Source organism: Hipposideros armiger, unplaced genomic scaffold, assembly GCF_001890085.2.
Source record: "Hipposideros armiger isolate ML-2016 unplaced genomic scaffold, ASM189008v1 scaffold_262, whole genome shotgun sequence".
In the NCBI taxonomy this organism is placed as follows: Eukaryota; Metazoa; Chordata; class Mammalia; order Chiroptera; family Hipposideridae; genus Hipposideros; species Hipposideros armiger.
Window position 1 is genome coordinate 1,411,571 of NW_017731612.1, and position 8,763 is coordinate 1,420,333.

An 8,763-nucleotide genomic window follows, 5' to 3' on the forward strand; every position below is an offset into this window, starting at 1 on the left:
TGTGGGACAAAGAGGACAGAGAGGGGTGCTTGGCAGCTGCAAGACAAGGCATGCTAAGGATGACCAGCAGACCACCAGAAGCTAGGAGGAGTCATGGGAGAGTCCACTCCTGATCTCAGGGAGCACGGCCCTGCCAGCACCTTGACTTTGGATGTCTGACCTTCAGAACTGTGAGGCCATAAGCTTCCACTGGTTTAAGCCATCCTGTTGGCAGCACTTAGTGAAGAAGCCCTAGGAAACGAATCCAACACACAACCTACTGCTCGAGGGATCCGAGCATACTGGGTATGCAGAAAACATCAGGCAGATGTTGTGGGAGTCCGTTTGTTTCTGTACGGCCCTATTATATTATATACATTTATACACACATGGTATTTACATGTGTGGGGATGTGTATCTGCTTATGCGTCTGAATAACAGGTCTCCAGTATACAATACGATCCATTTTGCCCTCTCAGGTAGAGACCACATGGACCTCTGTCCTACCTGTTTTCCGCCCGATACACTGACACATCCGGGTCTCAACACACCCCGTAACAACAGCAGCGTGACAACAGCAGTGTCTGTGCCTCAATGACCTTCACACCCATTTTCTTGTTCATCATGTGTTAAGTTGGCTTCACTGAGTATTGGCTGGATTTCCTTACAAATGGAACAGAAGTATCAATTTAAAAAAAAATTAGAATTGTGAGTTAAGGCAGTCATTTAAAATATCGCAGCACTCCTGGCCTGCTAGATTGTAATTGTTGTGTTTTATTTTTGGAAGCTCATGAATTATGGGAGAACATTCTGAAACGTATGAAATCATGCTAAAGTGCATCGTGCACTCAGCCTGCAGGCAGCATGACATTTGAACGGGGATTACTAAAGAGGAGCTTTTCAAAAAGACTGATTACACACTGCTCACATGATGCTTATGAAATTCCGCTCTTGCCTCCATTTCTCCAAGGGGAACACTTTTGGTGTGAATTTCTCACGCATATGACACTGCATCCACGAGAGAATACAGGCACATATTCTGGACACCAGGACAGGTGGACGCCGAGTACCTCATAAATCCCAGCATCCGAAACTGTGCGAATCCCACACACGTGAGCCCCAAGCTGCATTCAGGAGGATGGGGACGTCTCGAGCACAAAACCCTGTGTGCACGGCGGCTCGAGCTACCATGATGGTGGCGGGTTGCGTGATGGCAGCTGCGGCCTTGGACGCCGTGTGCCCACTTCACAGGGGCCGGCCGTCTGCTCTGGTGTCTGCAGTCACACGCTGACGCGTGTCCTCTGGACCCCTGCCCCTGGACGCGCTGTCCCGAGGCTCCGCCTGCTGTGCACATGGGCGCTGCAAGTTTTCACCTCGTTTGTTTCTTCCACACCAGTGTCTAAAACTGCCCAGGCAGGGCCTTACATCCCTGTTACATCTGGTTTCCTTCAGGAGGGGCAGGCGCAGGGGCTGCATTCAGGCACAGCTGTGGGGGCCCATCCAGAGCATGGAGTTTGTTTCATTATTGACATCTAAACCTCTGCACTGTTCCCGGACTGATACCCAAGCGGGTTGGTTCTGGGGTTAACGTAGTCAGGAGTGTGTGCCGTCGCACCACGAAAGCTCGCCCCTTCTTCCTGCTTTCCCCTCCTCATTGCAGCTGCTCACAGAACCCCTACCAAGCTCTCTCATTAGCGTATGTCCAGAGGTTTCAAAAGGAAGCTGCAAAAATAGGACTAGATAAGTGTAAAATAGAACTACTGCTAAGTGTAAAAGTACAATCACATCTCCTTTTCAGGGCAGTTCAGAAAGAAAACCTTTGAGGGTGGGTCTTGTCTAGTTAACTGGGAGACAAAGAGTATGATTAAGCGACCCACAGTTTACTGCAGAGACAAAGCACTATAGGAGAGACCCCGGTACAGGTAGACTGTTACCTGTGCCTTTGTGAAGTGACCGAGAGCAGTTGCCTGAGATCGTCGAGGAGAAAGATGTAAGCATCAGTTGGGATAATGAGCAAAGCCCCTCACAGACCAGTGTTTTTTGACAGGGCTTCAGGCGCGACCTGGGACTGGCAGGTGACATGTCCGTCAGCACTCTTCATCCCCAGCCCCATACCTGCCTCTAGTTTAGGGTTGACAGTTTCCTTCCTTCCTGCTTTCCGTCCCACCTTCCTCCACTCTCTCTTTCTTCCTTTGTTTCTTTCTTTCTCTTATTATTTTTTGCAAATATGGCAAACTTAGAAGGGAGGCTGGATAGATGTAGGTCAGAGAAAACAATGACAAACACCCACTGACAGAAAACGTTACACCACAGGCATTGCATAACTTAAAAAATGAGATTATCAATAGGATTTTTTTTAAATTCAAATTTCAATTGAATCTCATTTAAAGTTTTAAAAACAAACAACACAAAAAACATATATAGTAATACCTTGGTTTGCGAGCATAATTCGTTCCAGAAACAAACTACTCACATTGCAAGACATCGCTCGTTTACTACGTTAAAATGTATTAGAAATGTTTGCTCGTCTTGCGGAACGCTCACAAACCACGTCACTCGTGATCCAAGGTTTTCCTGCATTCGTATGTCCATGGACCGCTCTGCTCTTGTGCGTATGTGAAAGCCAATTACACAGGGTTCTCTAAGAGACTGACTTTGACCTCTAGTGTTTAAGGTGAAAACCGGAAACGCTGAACGCAGTATTACATTTCAGGAACCGAATGGTTCAGTGAAGAGATTGGTTGTGAGTCTCCGCAGACGCTTTCTATTCTACAGGAACTGACAACACACTTGAAGAAGCTATTTCCACAGCTTCACAAAAGGTGTGAGAGTCGTCCTTGGGGAAATACCAGGGCTTTGTTGAATAAGTGTGATGACTTAAATTTCAATCCGATGCCCACTTCCTGCCACGGCGCTGTCTCTGTCCTCTAATGTAGCTACACCCTGGCAAAACCTATTAGATTCAAAAGGTCAACAATTTGGGTGCCTCTGCTTTCATTCAGGAAGCATTAACCAGGCTGCTGTGTGCTGGAACTTATTTTAAAGTGTGCATGGACATTTTGTTCCTATAGCTATTAGAGTGATTTCATACACAGGGGCTTGTTTCTCTGTAAAAGACAGTAGGACTCCCGGATGATTTCATTGTTACACTGACCAGCCAATCTACGCAGAGAGGAAGCAGAAGAGGGCTCACTAAGAGGCAACATCAGTAAAATGGGGTAAAGAATTTGAACCTGATTTTAAGGGAAAAGGAGTAAATGTGTAAAACTGAAGGATGGGGATATATTGTTGGGGTTTATGTTGATGTAGACAACACGCAGAAAGTTGTTTCCTGGACACAAATGAGAAGCTTACACTCACCACTGATGTCAAAATACCTGGGACCAATATCTGCTACTATTTTATGTGTTTCTCAAATATATGGATTGCTATTGATTCATCGATTTTAATTTCGTGTATGTTTTCTACTGACAACTGAAAATAAAAGGTCTGCACAGTAGAAAATGGATGGGGTTTCAAAACGGTGAAGGGCCCCCGTTTGGTTCCATCTCCCAAGCTGACATCTGAGAGCTTAGCCGCAGGTCCGGCAAAGTACAGTGAGGGGTGGGGGTAATTTCTGTTTGCTCAAATAAAATCAAGTACATATCTAAACTTCATAAACACATATTAATAGGGTAAAACACTCATCTATATTAGATTCCATATTTGAAAGCAAACAAACAGGATATGTTCTCTGTAACTCTGCCTTTAGTCTCACACAGCTACCTCTCACTGTGCTTCAGGCTCTCTGGATGTGCTTACCAACTTGTGGCCTTCCTCAGCTCCATTTGTTTTAAATAAATTAGTAATAGTAAAATAACAAGTAATATTATTTCTAAGTGCATATTTTATACAAATTTGAGCTTATAGGAGCCCAATTAAATTGTCTTCTTATTCTTGTCACATTTTTGGCAACCGGATATCCCCAGGCCTTCCTCATTTGATTCCAGTCCTGCGTCACAGAACTAGGTCCCTTCAAGGAGTCCGGTCTCCTTCATGGGAGAACATTAGCAGGGCCTGGAGCTCAGGTGAGCTGGGGCTGGGTGGGTGAGTATCTGTTCCTGATGCTGCTACTGAGGCAATTTTAATGAGTGACAGGTCTTGGAAAAAATTTCCTTTCTGGTTATGAGTTTGCATTGATTGTACAAATTCAACATATCATATTGCTTACCCTACTTTTTTTTTTTAAAGATTTTTATTGGGGAGTTGGGGGGATGGAACAGTGCTGGGGAATTGGGGGAAGGGAAACAGACAAGTTACTGTCATTTTTTTTTTGTTCTTCAGTCTAGTTGTGGAGGATGTTGCTTCACTGGCCCAAGTTGGCACCATCATTGCACTCTTCCCGGGCGAGGCAGATCAGTCGCCGGCTTCTGGACGGCTGCTCACTGCGGCTGCTGGCTGCTCACGCTGGCTGCTGGCTACACACGGTAGCCCATGGCAACCCACTGCCACAGGGGCTGCAGCCTACGCCGTCGCCGGCGACTCACGGCAGCCCAGCTCCAGGTTGAGCTGTTGTTCAGCATCTTAGCTGTGGAGGGCAGTGTCACTGGCCCTCATATGTGGGATCCAAACTGGGGCCCTCTGGCGTCCCAAGCCAGCTCTCAACCATCGCACCACTCGGCCGGCCCTGATTACCCTACTTTTAATAGTGTGTGGTTTCACTGATGACCGAGTTTTTCTCTATACTGATGTCTGGGACACCAGATGGCATGCTGAGTTAGAAACAAAGACAAGCCAGGGCACAGGAGGTAATAAGGGAGCCCGAGACCACAAGTGGGCTGTCCGACTCCTGGGGGCCCCACGAATGAGTGACGTCCCCAGTGTCCTGTCCTCACAGCCCTACTCGGCTCCTGGGGGCTCAGCCTATGGTCTCTTTTATGGAACCCGTCCATCTCATGTCTGGTCTCCCTCCCTCCCGCTGTGGCCTTCTATTTCCCAGCATCACTGTCCTTTCCAGAGATCCCTGCCTTGTCACCATGCGCCTGATGGCTTGGTGTTGTCATTTCGCCTCCAGCCATGTGTCAGGCTTACTTTCCTCCAGGACCCACTGGTTCATTTTCCTGGGGGCCCAGGGTCCCCACAGAGCTCCGCCTCCAATGCAGTGTTTCAGATGAATCAGTATGTATATATACAGAGGGTGCCAAAAAATGTATACACATTTAAAAAAAGGAAAAAACTGTATTAAAATTGTAATACTCAATATATACTGATAACAAAACATGAATACACGTCACGTCTGACTTCTGCAATTACAAGAGGTGCTCAAAGTGGTTACTATCAGTGTAATTTTAATATCGTTCTTCTTTTCTTAAAATGTATACACATTTTTTTGGCACCGTGTGTTTGTGTGTGTATGTGTGTGTGTGTGTATGTGTGCGTGCACACACGTGTGTTTGTGTGTATGTGTGTGTGCGTATGTGTGTGTATGTGCGTGTGTGTATGTGTGCATGCACACATGTGTGTTTGTGTATATGTGTGTGTGTGTGTATGTGTGTGTGTGTGCGCGCGTGTGTATGTGTGTATAATCAGCCTTCTTTGCTAACTGACTGGACTTCTGGGATGTAAATGAGATTTAATAAGTGTTTCCATACAAGGCTCTATTCCTGCCACTGACACCCACTTTCACTTTTATCTTGCTTCGTTTCTTTCTGTAGCAAAGAACAAATATTTTTATGTTTGTTATCTATTTCCTCCACTGAAATGTAAGCTCTATCAGGAAATTACATTCAATTTTCTCACTTATGTTCCCATTGCATACATGAGTGCTTGCCATGTAATAATGCCCTAATGATTAGTTGTTGAATAAATGAATTCATTTTTTTTTCCTTATAAAGTCCATAGGTTGCATGAAGTCATTGAAAGAAAATGTTTAAAGGGAAAAAAGCTAAAGGTGAAGAATGTCGTTAGGCGATACTGCATTTCAAGTCAAGAAATGAATCATTCAAAATGGTGGCTGAGAAGCAGCGTGACCGAGGCCAAAGGCAAAGGGGCGCTTGGCTGGGAGAGATGCCCACAGCCCGATGCTCACAGTAGTCGGGACAGGAGGTGCTCCCCTCCGCCTGCGCGGGCCGGGCTGCATGGAAGGCGAAGGCACCCGGTGCAGCAGGGACGGACGCCAGGCGCTGGTTCCTGGGAGGCTGAGTGGTAGCAGGCCATGGACTCCCTCGGAACACGGGGTACAGAGGATAGGAGCTGGAAATGTGGGTCTCTGAGCACCTTGTGGTCTTTCCTTGTGAACGCAGACTGGTTTGAGCATGTACATGTTCTAGCAGTAAAGGTGCAGGAAGGATTCCAAATCAAGGGGGAAAGCAGACGCCGATGGTCAGGTGGCTGAAGGAACAGGTGGGGGTGACACCTGGAGCATAGGGAGGGGTATCCCTCCACCAGGCTGAGGGCACAGTTCTCCACCGAAAGAAGAAAGCACAGCGTGGCTGGTAGGAAAGGAAGGTGGCTGTGACAAACGTCCCAGTGACAGAATGGACTTGTGAATTCTGGGAGGCGAGGTCCCCGCAGCGTGCGGGGGTTAATGACAGGGGGCGGAGTGGGTGTGCAGAGAGGCCAGGGTGGGCACACATGGGTTTTGGAGACTAGACCGAGGGTTGACACGAGGGACAGATGACTGTCTGAAGTGGGCCTGCCTGGTGTGAATCTTTGTCACATTGCTGGGATGACGTCTGTATTGCACATATTTACCAGGGTGGCCCATTTTCCTTGTATTACCTGATGCCAGGGTAAGAGCTTAGAAGTTAGCTCTCTGGAGTAGTCAGGCGTGGTGTGTCTGTTACACGGAGGTGGGTATCCCGTAGGGAAGGAACAACGCTGGAGTAAGGAGAACTAGAAGCGAAACTTTTGAAGGTTGAAAAGATCTGGTATTGTATTCAGAGAAAAATACTGAGATTCAAAAATGCTTAAAAAGCAAATATTCAGGTAATGGAAAATTTCAGAGCTTGGTTGTAGAAAAGGTTTAAAGTTAAAATGTTGAGATAAAATATTGAAATATTGGGAGGTCAAGACATCATGCAATCAGGGCAACTGGGTCACAGCACACATGGAATTTTCAAACTCCAGAGATGAATGACGAATGCCAGGATACTGGCAAATGTAGTTCAGGAGAGAAGTACATAATCTTGGGGTGCCAACGTCCCTGGGGAATGCAGAGTGAGCACAGCACCAGGGAAGGACCGCGGAGTGCGTAGCTGTTTGTCAGGTGCCCAAGGGGCACCTGTTTTTATATGAGAATGGAACATTACTGGTTTCAAGCCACCCGAGGGGGAGGGAGAATGCTACCCATTTCTTTCAGACTGGAAATAAGGAAATGAGCCGCCCACTTTGCATGGAGCAGGGAGGAGTGATCGCGCAGGAAAAGTGACGTTTGCACTGAAGTGGACAAGGACGAGCCCCGTGGGTCTGCCGCGTTGGCTGTCCAGGGGACTCCGCTGAAAGGAGTGAGGAGGGAGCAGTCGTGACACAGTGAGGGGTGGAGCACTGGCGGGGATGCACAGTAATGCAGGAGGGAACACGGGCTGCAGCGGGGGGGCAGGAGCCAGCTGCTAAGGAGATTATTAACAGACGTCCTGGGATTAACTGGCCTCGCATTGTGCACTTCAGAACTCCAGCATATAACACTTGGATGGCAAAACAAAATAAAGCACCTCCCTGCAAAAAAAAAAAAAACAGCTAAACCTGCTGTGTTCTTATTAAGTAGCAACGAGCACGAAGCACTTTACATGGATAACCTAGTTCCAGCTTTACCAACAGAGAAGGTGTCATTTCTGGTCACTTGCAGGCCTGTCATGGAGTCTCACTGAACTGTGTCACTTACTCAAAGTCGGAGCTGGATGTGGTGGGACCGACTGAGATCAGGCTCAGGCGCTCTTAGTCCAGAGCCAGGGTTTTAACAGCACGACTGGACCAACAGGCTCGAGTTGGCTCATGTTCTGTGTCCTGCACAGTCACCATGCAATGGCCTTTGTTTAGGGTTTGCAGCGCCAAATTAGGAAAATGGATTTGCTTCTCTGCAGAGCTCAACCCAGTGTGGAGCAGGGGGTACAGGCGGCACCCAGGATGCCTGATGGGAGTCGATTGGCTGAACTGTGCAGCTCAGCTGAGCGTGGGAAACACACACAGCAGCAGCATGACTCACAAAGATGACCATGACGTTGATGATGGAGTGAAGGGGCGAGAGGATAAAGAAGGATGCAGTGAGACAGAGTCATACAGGGGAGGCTCTTAGGCAGACAAGGGTATTGTGTGCCTCTCTCTCTCTCTCTCTCTCTCTCTCTCTCTCTCTCTCTCTCTCTTTTAAATGCTATAAGAGGAGAAAGAAGTTTGTAAAAGGAGATATTTAGTTCTCTACCAATATCGGTAGCTTTTGTAACACCTAGAGCCCGTGGTCGTATGTGAGTCTGTACAGAACACATTTTACCAAAAGCTTTCCCACCACTGCGATGAGGTCCCCGGCCCCGGCCCCAGCCCGAAAGCCCTGGGAGAATGAGGGCTGCATTCCATGTCCCCCAACGACGCCCTGCAATCCTGACCTCACTTTTGAGACTGTGACAGAACCCTTAACTAGAGCCGCCTGTTTCCATCAATGGATGGAATGACATTTTCAACACATTTTAATTTAGTTTTTCTTTCATGATGTAATTTCTTTCTTTCTCTCTCTGCTGGATTCTCTGCTTAGTTTTATATAAACTTGTAAATCTTTTTCTGAAATTGAAAACAAATAAGGCAAGCAAACACATA